Consider the following 14,396-nt stretch of genomic DNA (forward strand, 5'->3'; position numbering starts at 1 on the left):
AATGGTGTCATCTCAGTAGCTCAGAGAATATATGGCTGGGAAGGACACCCTACACTTGGTAATGTTTTTCAGAATTAGATTTATAAATCAATTCCATATATGAAAGCATTAGGAAGAAAAGCCATATGTCTCATTTTACAACATATTTGACAGTCATCTGCCTCCACAATGAAAAGAAATGTAGAAGTTCTTTTAACAAAGTCATTGTTTTTACATGTTACTTAAAACAACATAACTGTTATTGAATAATTTTTATCACCTTAATCAATCTGTAATAATTTTGGTGTGGGGTGTGCGGTAAGAATTTTATTTATTTTCCTCAAGTTGTTAGTAAAAACTCCTAACATGATTTATCAAATAACACATAATTTTAATTGACTTAAAATAGTACCTTAAGTATATACTAAATTATCGTCTTTTCTTATATTTTAAACATTCTATTCTGTTATGAATTTTTTTCTAGCACTAATACTATACTATCCAACTTTCTGAAACTTTAGAGGGCATTTTAATATCTGTTAATATTAATTTTCCATTATTAGTGTTTCTCGACTATACAAAAACTCACTTCGTTTATCTTTAAGTGAACTTTAGCATTATTTTTGCATGTGTATTTTTTTCTTTTTTTTTTTTTTTTTTTGTTGTTGTTGCTATAACAGAATAGCAAAAACTGCGTGATTTATAAAGAACAGAGGTTTATCAGGCTTACGATTCTGGGACAGCTGCATCTGATGCCATCCTCAGGCTGCTTCTATTCACGGCAAAAAGTAGCAGAAAGCCAGCATGTATAAGCAGATCACATGGCAAGAGGAAGCAAGAACGAGAGAGAGGGAAGTGCCAGAATCTTTTAAACAACCAGCTCTTGTGGAAACTAATAGAGCGAGAACTCACTCACTACCTCCCCACCCCCAGAGCATTAATACATTCATGAGGGATCCACCCGGATGACTCCAACAGCTCCCAACACTGCCACTTTGGGGATCAGATTTCCACATAAGTTTTGGGGGGACAACACATTCAAACTCTATCAGCATGTTTCAAAAATAACTTGTTTGCATTTAAAATGGCAATGCATTCAGTTTATATGTTACTTTGGGAATAAGTAGCATCCTCTCAGTACACAGGAACATGGTATGACTCTTCATTTATTCAAATATTTTATGTATCTCAGTCAATTTGGTAGTTATTTTTTCATATGAACATAAAGCTTAAAACATATTATTCAGTTAATTGGTTGAGAATAGATTATTTAATACAGTAGAGGCACAATAGATCTGTTATCGCTTGGCATTGCTAATTTAGTAGATTAAAACTTGGTTTCTTTTCTAAACAACTTAAATATTATTTAATCGTATTCCTTAATTTACCAAAATACATTCTATGACATTATATTTTATAAATTAGGAATGGATTAATGTGACTAACTCTTAAAACATTCCAAAAGTTTTTCCTAAGAGGGAAATTTTAGTAAATATATATTTCCATTTACTACTGTTTGAATCCCTGAACTAATAATCACAGATTGACTTGTTTTCTGTTATATATTAAAAAACATCCCAGGGATTAGTTTTACATCTTAAAATCAATTAATGTATTGCACCATATTAATTGAATAAAAGACAAAAATTACACAGTCATTTCAATCAACTCAGAAAAAGTATTTGACAAAACCCAATCCCCGTTTATGATAAAAACACTCATCAAATAAGTAACAGAAGAAAACTACCTTAAAATGATAAGGGCCATCCACGAAAAACCCACAACTAAAACCAAACTGAATAGTGAAAGACTGAATGTTCTCCCCTTCAGATCAGGAAATAGACAAGAATATCCGTTCTTGCCACTGCTGTTAAACATTTCACTGGAGGGTCTAGCCAGGGCAGTTGGGCAAGAATATGAAATCAAAGGTATCCAGATTGGAAAAGAAGTATAACTATCTCTATTTTCAGAAGAAATGATCTTGTATGCAGAAAATCTTAAGGAATCCACATAAACATAAAATTATTAGAGTTAAAAAACACATTCAGCAATTTTACAAGGTACAAGATTAAAATATAAAAATCAATTATCTTTCTATACACTAGCAAAGAACAATCTGAACATAAAATTAGGAAAACAATTGCAATTACAATATCATCAAAAAGAATAAAATTCTTAGTAACAGATTTAGCAAAAGAAGTACAAAACTTTTTCTCAAAAAATATTTGTTTTAATTGAAATGTATTGATTGTACATATTTATGGAATAGAGAGTTATATTTCAATATATCTATTCAATGTATGAAAAGCAAATCAGAGTGATTAGCATATTCATAATTGCAAAACTTTACAATTTCTTTGTGTTGAGAACATTTGATCTCCTTGCTTCTAGTCATTGGAGAATGTACAATAAATCATTGTTACTTACAGATGTCTAGCATTACTGTATACCACTGGAATTGTTTGTCCTATCTATCTGTAATTTAGTGTACTTTAACTCTTTCCCCTCTCCCCTTCCCCTTTCCAGCATCTAGTAAACAAAATTCTACTCTCTACTTCTAAAACCTCAACTCATTTTTTTTTTTAGCTCCCACATATGAGTGAGAACAGGCATTATTTTTCTTTCTGTGCCTGATTCATTTTACTTAATGTAACATCTTCCAGGCTCATCCATGCTGCTGCAAATGACAGAATTTCATTCTTTTTCATGGCTGAGTAGTATTCCATTGGGTATATATACCACATTTTCTTTATCCATTTATCTCTCCATGGACACCTAGGTTGATTCCATCTCTTGGCTATTGTGAATAGTATTGCAATAAATATGGAGGTACAGATATCTCTTTGGTATGCTAATGTCCTTTTCTTTGAATATATGCCCAGCAGTGGGATTGCTGGATCATATGGTAGTTCTATTTCTAGTTTTTTTGAGGAACATCCATGTAGTTTTCCTTAATGGTTGTACTAATTTATATTCCCACCATGAGTGGATAAGAGTCCTCTTTTCTCCATATCCTCACTAGCATTTGTTATTTTTTGTCTTTTTGATTATAGCCTTTCTGACTAATGTGAGATGACATCTCACTATGGTTTTGATTTGCATTTCCCTGATGATTAACAATGTTGAGTATTTTTAAAATATATCTCCTAGCCATTTGTACATCCTCTTTTGAGAAATATCTATTCAGGTCATTCCTCTATTTTTTAATTGGATTATGTATTTGTTTTGCTGTTGAGTTAAGTTCCTTGTATATTCTAAATATCAATTCATTGTTGGATAAATAGTATGCAAATACACTTTCCCATTCTTCCAATTACCTATTCACTCTGTTGATTGTTTCCTTTGCTGTGAAGAAGGATTTTGGTTTGATGTAGTCCCATTTGTCTACTTTTGCTTTTGTTGCCTCTGCTTTAGAAGCCTTCTCCATAAAATTTTTGCCGAGATCAATTTCTTGGAGTGTTTCCCCTATGTTTTATTCTAGTAGTTTTCTAATTTCAGGTCTTACACTCAAATATTTTATCCATTTCGAGTTGATTTTGGTATATGGTGAGAGATAGGGATCTAATTTCTTTCTTTTGCATATGGATATCAAGTTACTCAAGCACCCTTCCTGCAGAGGCTGTCCTTTCCTCAATGTATATTTTCAACTAGGGTTGGGAGCAGGACCCTGTGACTCCAAGAGAGGCACTGGGGTGCTCTGCAGCTCCTCAGCTGAAGCAGGTGACTCTGAGCAAGGTCGAAAGAGTCATGGGAAATTTCATATGGTCCAAACAATGCTTCTCAAAGACATACTTACGTCAATTTAATTTAATATGAATTCTATGATTAAATCCTATATGCCAAGTGCTGGTCCAGAAGCTACACATAGAGCCTTCAAGAAGCTCATCCAAAAGTGGTTGAATCAGTAGTCTATAAATCAGAAATCTTTATAAGGCAATTTTGTGTTTTTATAGTTCAGAGATACATGATGTTGTAGGATAATTCTAAACACAATGAACACACCTCAAAAGAGCTTTCTAAGTCATCAAAGGAAGACATTTAGTTCAGATTATTTAAGAATATGTGATCTAACTGGACCATTGAGTCACTGACATTTTCTATGATGAGCCTGTTCTACCCAAGGAAAAGCATTGTAATAAAAGTTGTTTTTAATTTCTTAAGAATAAAGGTCCTCTCTTATTTTGTATCCTATTGCTAATCACATAGGCTCACTTTTGAAAGCTTTTATTTGGCTAACATTAGAAGCTTAATTCTGAATTCGTAAGTGCTAGAGAGTAGACTATTGTGAAACATTGAGGTTTAGTCCATTTCCATATAGCAACACACTATTAAGCGAGAAAAGCAGTAAAAAAAAACTGTGTATATACCACAATAGCAAGAAAGTAAAACACACCTTTGAAAAATGACTAGAAAGGAATAAATACAAATTATAACAGTAATTAAGGAGTACTGGCCTATGAGTGATTTTTCTTCTGTTTCCCAAAACTTTCTTCTAAGAAGTATATAGTTGGGCCTTTCTTTTTTATCCAGTCTGATTCTCCCTTTTAAATAGGTGTGTTTACACCTTTCAGCATTGGACAGATCATCTAGGCAACAAATCAACAGAGTAACCATTACTCTTTCAAAAGGAGAGAAGAAATCTAGGGTTATCAGAGGGGGGGAAGGGGAAGGGAGAAGGGAAGAGGGAGAGATTGTTCAAAGGGCATAAAGAATAAGTAAAATTTGTAACAATATATATGCTAGTAACGATGATTTGATCAACATATGTCAACGTTGAACCCCCAAAATATGTATGATTCAATAAAAATTAAAAATAAAATTAAAAAGTAAAAAAATTAAAAATAAATAAATAGGTGTGTTTAGATTATTTACATTTAATTAAATATAAATGGTAATTAAGCATTACCTATGTAATTATTGTATCTGTTGAAAAGCAAATGGAAAAATACAAATCTATATGTATGTCATACATATAAGGATACTTCAAAAAGTATGTGGAAAAATAGAATTAAAAGATAATATGAACCCATGAACTTTTTGAAGTACCCTGGTGTGTGTGTATGTGTGTGTGTGTGTGTGTGTACATGCACACGTGTGTGTGTACAATAAAGATGAATGGTGAAATTTTGTTTTCTTTATTTGAAATTTGTTTTCCTGGACTTATGTTAATTTTTTGAGGAAAGAAAAATTAGTGTAATGAAACTTTGATTCAGAAACAGAATTAAAAATAATGGTTCCTAAATTTATGGAAAATATATGTTTAGGGTATAATAAAATGTTAAGTGGAAAGTGGAAGAATAAAAATATATTATATGGCCATAATTACTGTTAAGTTAAAAATAAAATGCAATCCTTAAGAAATTATATGATATACAAAATCAGGCAGTATCACTTTGCTAAGCTGCTGTTGACAGGGTAGAGTATTAGATTACACAGGAAGCATCATTCATCTGCTAGGTATCTCAAATCCAAAAGAGGAAATTACTCCTCATGCTATAAAATATCTAAAACATTCCCTATGCCCCCTGGTGTGCACAAGCACACTCACTCGCGTGTGCGTACACACACACACACACACACACACACACACAAAATGCTAATTGAGAAAAAAGTAAAATGGCAACAGGCAAGGAGCACTGAGGTTAGCGGAGGAACCATAGCATTAAATAGGTAGAGTTGGCGTTTCTAGGCAGACAACATTTTACAAAATGTAGTCGAGGACGCATGCTTTAACTAATTGAATAAAGAATTCTTTGAGTACAATTTGCTTATATAGTGTCCAAAAATTAAGAATAAGTGCTTTAAAATATTTTTCCTAATAAAATTATACTTCACAGCATAAAGCAGCATGATACATAATGGCATAAAGCATATCAGGGAACATCAGTCAAATTTGGAGGAATTCAGAATGGATTATAACAGTGATTACTTTCTGAGAGACAGGTCATAAGTTATTTCTTTCTGTGCCTTGGTAATGAGGAACTAAAAGTTTATGGCAGTTTTATAAAATTCATTTGTGTTAATGTAACCTTCATGATACATGGAATATGTACATACATGGAATCATTCCAGAGTCTGCGTTCTGTCATTTGTGATAGATTCTTTTGTTCTATTTTTAAAAGTCCCAGTCGAAGTAGCCTTTAACATTAGAATAGGAAGTTACTGGCTTGCTGGATTCCATGGGATTATTACAAAGAGCATGTTGCACACAGTGAGACAAAACAGGTAAGCTGTTGTCTTAATAGAATGTTGCTTTGACAAGATTTCTGTTCAACATAACCAAAAAAAAATAAAAGGAGATAGTCCAATATTAACAGGATTTGTCTTTGAAAGATAAGCTTTTGAGTGTTTTTATCCTAACATTCGTGGTTCCCCAAATATTTCTAATAGTTATCTTTGATATAAAAATAAACATCTCTAAAAGGTTGCATACTAGGGCCGGCCCGAGACTCACTTGGAAGAATGTGGTGCTGACAACACCAAGTCAAGGGTTAAGATCCCCTCACTGGTCATCTTTTAGAAAAAATAACATATAACATAACATAACATAATATAACATAGCATAATAAAATAAAATGTTGCATACTTCCTAATCCTAATAAAGAGATTATATGGAATACATTTAAACCTTTCCTTGGTGTCTAGGAGCCATCCTTGTGAATCTTGATGCACCTTCTCTGGAGGCGTGTCACTTCTCTTAGGATGATTGCAATGGTAGAACACATTTCCCTCTTTTACATTTACATTTACCTCTTACGTGACATCCTCTAAGATGCTATGATTCTTGGTTCTGTCTCACTCCTCAGTTATAGTTTTACTGAGGTATGTGAATATACACATATATATTCCCGGAAAACTATCAAACTATTTTTCTAGAGCTGAGGTCTCTTTCTCTCGCTCTCTTTCTTTCTTCTTGCCTCCTATTTCCTTTCTCCCTGTTCCCTCCCTCTACCTCTCTGCCTCCTTTTTTCCCCTTTTTATTTGAAGGACTATTTCTGACTCCAGAAAGGAGAACCTACTGCTAGTCTGAAATAAAAGGGAAGCATTATTATAATTAAATTAAGGTATCAGTATCCCTTTAGCCTGCCCCTCACTGATGAACCATAACTATGGACAATAGCATCCCGGGCACTCAAATCCAAGAACCTACCTGTGAATTTGGCATAGCCAGCAATACAAGGTTCATAGCAACCTTCCCCTAATTACATTGGTCAGTTGTTTCCCTTGCTCACTTGGCTGAGAACCCTGAGAAACACAAGAGGAAAGAATAGGGATCTTACGTGGCATCTCCTTATTCTTACAGTATGCTCACCTGCAAGTAGCTACTGATGATCAGTACCAGTTCTTAGGAACTGAAATTTAGTTCAAGGGCTTTTTAGAATATACAAGTATTTATGAAAACAAGGGTGGAAATCATTTACATAGTTACCTTTATGGGAGCCACAGTACCCACTAGCTAAGACATGCTGAATTGTCTAAAGGTAAATTGTCTTCTCATGTCATTGATCTGAGTTAGAGTCTCCCTGTACCCTCAATCTTCCATTCATTTGGCATGAAGGTGGAGCCCTGGGCTTTTGGGGGTATCTTCTTTCTAATTATAAAGCCATTATCTCAGAAAATGATCAAAATACTGAAAACTTGGAAAATAAAAAGGTAAATATTTTCCAAATACACAAAATATCACAATATTGATTGTATTTTAGTGCACTTTTTCTGGCCTTGTTTTCTCTGTTTCTAGGTTTTCTTTTTTAAAAACTTTAATGTTTTCATAATTTATAAGCATACATGATTCTATTTTCTCAGAGCACTTCCTTTGTATAAAACAATATATAACTAAGAGAAAGAGTAATAGTATTTTGTTTTAATTCTACAGGAGACATATCAGAATTACTAGAAAGGTTTTCCAAAAACTATATCTTCCACAAAAAAGTTGTACTCTAGTGGGAAGGGAAGAGGGGAAGGGGAGAGTGTGATTGGTGACCATGCAATTTGACTGAAATTCTCAAGTGACTCATGTCCTCTCATCATTCATGAGTGTGATGATAGAAAGAGACTCATCCTCTGGATCAGAAGACACAGGTTTTGGTCAGAGCACCACCACTCTTCATGAATTTAATCACTCAGCTAATACTTAGTGAATGTTTTCTCTATCAGCACTGCAAGCTAGGTTCTGAATACAGCATAATAAATAAGACAGACAATTTCTCTGATCTCTTAGAGCTTAAAGTTTAGTTGGTATGACAGGTAGTAAACAGATAACCATCTCAAAATTAATTAAATTTCAAAATAATACAAGGTAACCTCACCTCTGTGCCTCAGTTTCACCATCTGCAAGATGGCATAAACCAAACGTGACAAATGACCTACTAGACATATGGCAAGAAGATTTAGAGAAAAATAGATATAAATGTGGTTTGGAAAATGTCATGGGACAAATCAATATGGATGATTACCATCAATCAGAAAGATATTTTTAAAAAATCACAGAAGTAAACAATATCTTCCCCTTTAACTAGCATCTGATGATGCCATCATCAAAGAGAAGGAAGGCCCGTATATCCAACTAGTCTCAATGATTCCTACAGTGGATGTGGAATAAGTGAAAGTAATTGCTAATTGATGACTTGGTACAAACTGTTCCAATTACCTATTACTGTCAACAAAATAGACCAAACTTCAGTGGCTTAATACAGGTAAGAATTCAGGAAGGACTCATCTGGTAGATTCTTTTGCTCCCAGAAGAATATAGCATCAATTGCAGTAACTCATGGTATTCAGCTGGTAGCTGGGCTAGTCTAAAGGGGAGTCCAAACCTACCTGCTTGCAAAGAGAACTTAAGACTAGGCTCAATGGGCCTTTTCCTTCTCCATGGAGTTTCAGGGCCTTTTTACGTGGTCACCATGTTGGGCTTCTTACATGGTAGATCAGGGCTCTAAGAGTGAGAGTTCATAGAAACAGAAAGCAACAACTGCCAATATACTGAGGCCTGGGCCTGGAGATAGCACTGTATCACTTCCACTGTGTTCTATTAAAGCAATCACAGAGACCACCCAAAGTCAAGGGAAAGTGGGATAAATCTAATTTCTCTATGGGAGGAATGTCAAAGAATTTATAGCCATCTTTAATCTGCTACACAAACACCGGTAAAAATCAGCTGTAGATTAATTCTTTTCTCTACTTGTCTCAGCCCCCCCTCATACATCCTTGTGTCTATAATATATACAGTGCCAAGTAAGCTCCTGAGTTTATTTAAAATTTATAACAAAGAGAGGAAATGGGAGAAAAAATTCTTCCCCACAGACCCCACTGATGGATTGAAGAGAAAAATTTGAAACAACTCCCCTAAACCAACCAGCTCTGGTGTATTCTATCCACAAGCTTGGAGAAGGGCTGAGAATGCAGCTGGCATTGAACCTTTCTCTTGCCTCCACCTCGTGCAAAGCATTATTTTGTTTTCCATCTGATACTTTATTAACAAATAGAAAAAAAAAAAAAAAAGCCCTAAGTGTCTGATTGTGTTTTGTACGTGAGAGTGACATGAGTTTCGGGGGTCAGGGTAGAATGATGGAGTTTGGATGTGTTGTCCCCTCCAAAACTCGTGGAAATTTGATCCTCGATGTGGCAGTGTTGGAAACTGATTGAGTCATGGGGGCGGATCCCTCATGAATGGATTAATGCTCTCCCTGGGGGACGGGGGAATTAATGAGTGAGTTCTCGTTCTATTAGTTCCCATGAGAGCTCGTTGCTTAAAAAGACCCTGGCACCTTTTCTCTCTTGCTTCCTCTTGCCATGTGATCTTCCTGTACCCACTGACTGCCTGCTGCTTTCCACCATGTGCAGACGCAGCCAGAGGCCCTTGCCAGATGCAGCTGTCCCAGAATCATAAGCCAGATAAACCTCTTTTCCTTATAAATTACCCAGTCTCAGGTATTTCTGTTACAGCAACACAAAACGGACTAATACAGTGCCTGTTTTTCAATGTCCAATTCCTGATTGTAAAATGGATTTCTAACTGTGTGCTCATTATGACCAAATGAGAATGGAATTTAGAGGTCTTAAGGAGCTTCTTATAATAGAATTTAAATTGTACTATATTTTTACTCGCTATATAAAAGGTACAGAAAATTATGCTTTGTCCTAGAAGACAGAGCATAGTCACATAGATCTGAGTTTGGGAAGCATTTCTGCCACACAGGAAATGGAGGACCAGCCATGTCACATCTGAGCTTACATTTCTTCAACACCGTTGTTGCTAAAGAAATCAGTTACAAAATGTGCCTATATGAGAACTGATACATGGTAGGTTCTCAAGAAGTGTTTGAGGGAATGGATAAAAGAATGAGTAAAATCCCCAACATCAAAGCAATCATCTGAAAAATAAGGTTTGATCAAGAAAAGGATGACCTCCAAGAAAATAGAAGAAACTAACATTCGTTAAGGACGTACTATATGCAGACATTGCGCTAATTACTGAAGATGACGATGAAAAATACAGGCTTTCCTCTCAGAGAAAAGCACATTACTTGAGAGCTATGAGAGAGGAAAATACAATGTTTTCTAGAAATTCAGAGTGTGTGCAACCTGCAGGGCCTGGGGCGTGGAGGCAGGGGCAGGTTACCAGGGCCCCGGGTGGATTTTTAAAAATGGGTAGAAATAAGTCAAGTAACAGAGAGAGGGGGAAGAGGCAGGCACACAAATCATTAGAAAAGGCAAAAGGACCAATTTAAACATGCTTGAGATTAGATCTGAGAAAGAGGGAAAATGACCCTGCGGATCTATATTTTTTATTCATCATCTGATCCCTGGCAAGGAGCCCAGTTCCAAGCACATAGTAAGTGCTCAATAAATACTCATTAAAGGAAAGAAAGAAAAGGGAAATATAGGGTACCAGATGGGTTTTATATTTTGTTCTAGTGACTTTGGATGTTATGCTAAAAGCCACAGGGATGTTTTGAAGAATTTTAAGTAGGGGCAATGTGATCAGGTTTCTCTTTTCCAACCATTCATGTGACAACACTCTGGGAAAAGAATTGGAGTGGATCAAACATGTAAGTGGGGCAATAGTTAAGCATCTATTATGGTAATGTTCCTCTGTTGGGTTGCTAAGTGTTTACAAAGATTATGGCAAGGGTAATAGTCTCCAACTGTTTCACCTGAATCAGAGACTCTCACGCCTGCTTCCACACCTGCCTTAAGTATGAAATTTAGACATGGGTCAGAGTACCCATCAGCTCACAATGTATTTCTTTTGACCTGCCTGGGTGCTTTCCTAGCTAACAAAACTCTTTTCTGATGAATTGATAATTTGGCTTCAGAGCACATCTTTGCTATGGGAATATGTGTGAAGCACAGACCAATACGAAATGTCTTGTGTTGTGGGTTCTATTTTTTTCCCATGTCTTTTCAGCTTTTGGGGGGATTTTAGTCTAAGCTCTGAATATCAGTAACCTCTCACACTCAAAAGTTCAATCAAAGAAAACACTAGTTTGTACATGATTCTCATCATAGCAAAATGGCATTTGCTCGAGGCTGTGAGATTGTAGGTTCAAAGGGGATTAAACATCAAGCTACTAGTATATCTGTCTGGCTATTGGGCATGGAAGGGCAAGTTGTCAGTGGGGTGAAATAAGCTACAAGCCAAATATTTTTCTAAAGGTGGTCAGAAAATAATCTTGACCCACCCAGCCTTACCTCTATTATTCACTTATTGGGATTTACATTCATTCATTCAACAGATATCTCTTGAGAACCTATTTCACCATATCACAAGCCCTATGTTGGGTGTGAGAAGTATGACTATGAACTGCATAAAGACAGGCCCTATTTTTGCTGCACTGCCTCTAGGCAATTTAGAGTTAGGCCAATTTCTTCATGGTTTCTGAAATTTAGTCTAATTAGTCCTACTCCCATACCTGCTTTGTGCCCTCATTCTCAGGATAAATATTTCTATCCTTCAAGGATTTATTCTTAATCTATCTGCTCTGTGAATCTTCCTTATTATTTGGTCTCCAAGTGATTTCTATTTTATAGCTATTTTGCAAATTTTAGCCCTTGATTATATAATGTGTTACTCTGTGGCCAACTAATTTGAAAGTATAGATATACTAATTACTTGAAAGGTACAGATATAGATATACTGATATCACAGAATAATGTGGTTTTCTAAACATCCATTTGCATCTCAAATAATGATGAGTGTTTACAATTGTTGATATATTTGAAACACCCTCAGAGGGAGTGAATTCCACACTAGTTCACATGAACTTCACATAAGATGAACTAAAAGGTATGCTTTTATCCTTCAGGTCAGAATCCATTTAAAAAGTATCACCAAATATGTCCCATATTCAATAGGAAGATAATGTTAGTGCCTGGATATGACAATTGACATTTCTCAACTGTAAATTTTTAAAAGATGGCATACAAAGAAATGAAGAATAGAGAAGAGAAGAAATTCTACTTCTAATCATCCTTTAAAGAACACATAAATCTGTCAAAGAGGACAGCAAAAGAATTGTTTTCTACTCTCCAGATGAAATATTCCAGAAACAGGAGATGAAAATTTTATTAGATCCTCAATGCTATGCCTGGGAAAAAGTGTGCTGTGAATTTTATGCGCAACTTGCTAGCATGGTCAACTTCAGGGGAGAGACTCGAAACCTTATTCATCATTATTATCAATAAACTGCTGAACACAAAACAGGAAATAAAGGCAAATAAGACATGGAGGAATCAATAAATATTGAGAGATTTACAGTATAAAAACTCTTACTTCCTCATCTCAACTCCCAACCATTATCTGAACCACCCATGTCCTACAAAAATGACAAAATTTTTTACTGTTTACAGAGTAAGGTTTTGAATTGCCTTTCCTTTTATATACAAATATCAAACAACCTGCGATCTTTCTACATTGCACTGTCACATAAACATTCAAAAAGAAAAGAAAAAGAGAGCTCTACTTTAAGTAGTGATTCTCTTCAGTCCATCAACAGTTCAGCAAATCACATTTGATTGCTATCAAAAGGTCACATATTGGAGGCATACTGTGATGTACAGGCTTATAAAATTTTTCATTTAATCCAAACATTTGTAGTCACAAAAAATGTATTTTCTGCAACTACAAATCAATTCAACTAAATATTTTGTAACCTATCCCTATCTCTGAAAAATAGAGCAAATTACTGTAATCTCTAACTGTAACTATAGTATTTTTTATGTTATACCTCACACAACCAAAAAGCTTCTCAAGGCCCACCTCTGCCCACCAGCCACAGCTGCCTCCAGTGCAGCTCCCACCACACTCGCTGACCTGCCGCCTGAAGCCACCGCCACCTCCACCGACAACACAACTGCATTGACACAACCACAGATACAGTACAGTAAATTTTTTAATTAACAAGTTCCTTTAAAAAATTTTCAAGTCTGCAAGCCAAAACAAATCATAAGCTTTTATGAATCTTCAATGATAAAAACTATGGTTTGATAATTTAATATTAAAACAAATTCCTGTTCTCTCTGTATAAGCAAACAAAGTGTATTTTTCCAGTCAACCTTTGAAGAGTTCAGGGCCAAAATACCAGCCACCTATGTAGTATGCTGAAAAGAAATTACTTGAAGTCTTCAGATAATCTTGAGATGACTCAATACTAACCTGAACAGAATAGAAGTGTTATGATATGTACTAATAAAAAAATTCCTGCCTCACTGTAGGAAAATCAGTAGAATGAAAAGTTAATTATAAGATTCCTGAGAGGAGTGGCTCCCTAAAAAAAACTTACAACATGATAATAATAATAATTAATAATTTTAATATTTAAGAAATATAAAATATTAAAAAATTGAATAAAATATATTTAAATATTTTAATATTTAAATGATAGAATAATATTTAATAACATTAAATAATATTTAATAATAATATTAAATATTTAAGTAATTATAATAATATTTAAATAATAATTTAATTAAAATAATTTTTAAAATCTTACAAAATGATAATAATAATATACATATATATATTTTTTTAGCCACCCTTCCTTAAGACATCTGGCTAAAACTTAAAGCAAATATATAGTTGTATTACTATGCTTTATCTCTTGCAATGGAAAGAGCCCTGTGGTTAGTCCAAAAAATTACCAGTGACACACTTTCTAAAGTCCAACTAAAATTGATTTTCAACTCTATTTTTTTTTTTTTTAACAAAAAAGCAAACTATGACATAGGAGTACAGGTATCCCTTCAACATGATGATTTCAATTTCCTTTGGTATATACCTAGCAGTGGGATTGCTGGATCCTATGGCAGTTTCATTTGTACTTGTTTGAGGAACCTCTATACTGTTTTTCATAATGGCTGTGCTAATTTACAAGTCTCACCACGAGCAGCACAGGAGGATTCTCCTTTCTCCATATCCT

The sequence above is a fragment of the Cynocephalus volans genome, chromosome 1, assembly GCF_027409185.1.
Source record: "Cynocephalus volans isolate mCynVol1 chromosome 1, mCynVol1.pri, whole genome shotgun sequence".
In the NCBI taxonomy this organism is placed as follows: Eukaryota; Metazoa; Chordata; class Mammalia; order Dermoptera; family Cynocephalidae; genus Cynocephalus; species Cynocephalus volans.